General features: G+C 49.1%; 1 non-coding gene across 1 annotated transcript; it reads left to right on the plus strand.

Annotated features, from left to right (window-relative positions):
* Positions 1 to 424: 424 nt before the first annotated feature.
* LOC129075696 (small nucleolar RNA U85) lies at positions 425 to 747 on the plus strand. Its single transcript, XR_008529672.1, has one exon. It is a non-coding gene; the product is annotated as a small nucleolar RNA U85 (small nucleolar RNA).
* Positions 748 to 1,622: the final 875 nt, after the last annotated feature.

Genomic DNA, 1,622 nt, shown 5'->3' on the forward strand with positions numbered 1-1,622 from the left:
GATGCTAATAGGGGTTCAACATGACTTCAGTGTTTTGTTGTTTAAAATATATTTTAGTGCTCTCATGGAAGATAATTGAGAAGATAGTTTGAAAAATCCTTTCGCAAGCCATAGGAAGCCAACTTTGCCATCTGGGCTTAATTTCTTAATTTCCCCATCAGTCATTTAAACAAACACTAATTAAGTGCCGAAAATGTGCCAGGGTCTATCCAAGTCCCTGGGGATTCACAGGCCTGGTCCCTGTCCTCCCCGAGCACTCAATCCATCAAGGGCACCAAGAAGCAAACAGGCCATGACCACCCGGTGGCTTAGTGGGCGCCAGGCGGCTGGGGGCTGGGGCAGTGGTTGTGTGCTGAGCCCGTGGCAGGCAAGAGGAGGGTTGTTTGAGCTACTCTTTGCCTCCAAGGCAATGAATGGCTTTTATGCTGTTAGAGTGGTAGACCTGGGACCCCTATCTTTATCAGTGTAGGGGACTCTGGAGAGTCACAGACCAAGGTCTCTAAGCTTGGTGGGCAATACAGAGTTCTGTGTGCTCACTGTAAAGGCAGACCAACAAGAAATTCTTCCTGCTTTTCAACTACCTCTTTCACAGACATGATTCTTCCTGGTTGCCAGGAAGAAACTGGGGTAACTGGCATGAGAGGATAGGGGCAGGGCATGTTCATGGTATCAGGGTCGAGAGTCTCAAAGGACTGGCTTATACTGTGGCCACTGAGAGATGCCCACAGATCTGGTAATCGGGCGGCTGAAAAAAAAAACAAGAAAATGGTGTCTAGGGCCAGCTTCACGAATGTGTGATCTATGTAGACCCACCGTCCCCACACACAGGAGATCCCTGAGCTTGGTTTCATGCTCCGCTGTGGCTGTCTTGAAATTCTTAATAATGCTTGAACCTACAGTGTCACTTTGCACATTGGGCCATGCCAGTGATGTAGCCAGTTCTGAGGATGACTAAATTAGTCATCCATAAAATCTCCTTGGGCTCCTGGTCAGTGCCACGTGCTGAATCGGGCATTGGAGATTCTCGATTTTGTAGGATGGGGCTTCCGCCTGGGAGCTGTCTGAATACCGCAGACAGACAACATGACTAGGAATTGAGAAGCCAGTGTGTGAAGCAAGAACAGAGCAGAGCACGCCCGATCCTTCCTGCCCACGGAGAGAATTTCTCTTTGACACACCGATCAGGGCTGTCAGCAGAGAGCTCTGCATCCCCTATCACAGCCACGGGGGACTGGAGTCCTCGTGCTGGTAATTTACAGCAGGGGTTGGGCGGGGAAGACCCCCTCACAGAGGACACCCCCCTCATGCTAAGTTTAGCTCTCCTTCAGGGGACGGCATTACTGTGCACTTCTCCACAGGCTTGTCAAACGAGCCAGGAGTTTAGACAGTGTCACGGAGTATTTTTAAGTGAAAAGTCAACTTCCCACCCCAACCCTTGAACTGTACCGAGTCTGTCTTGCTTTTGGAATATAACTCAACAAATAGCATGACACTAATTAGCTGACTTGAAGTGGAGCTCAAATCTAGACTATTTCAAGGGATGGACTACTTGCTTGTTGTGCACAGTGGTCCATGGACTCCTTGCATGAAAATCGCCTGGGATGCTTGATAAAGTGGCAGAT

This window comes from Pteronotus mesoamericanus, unplaced genomic scaffold, assembly GCF_021234165.1.
Source record: "Pteronotus mesoamericanus isolate MK-2021 breed Mesoamerican mustached bat unplaced genomic scaffold, CSHL_Meso_final contig_557, whole genome shotgun sequence".
NCBI classification, from domain to species: Eukaryota; Metazoa; Chordata; class Mammalia; order Chiroptera; family Mormoopidae; genus Pteronotus; species Pteronotus mesoamericanus.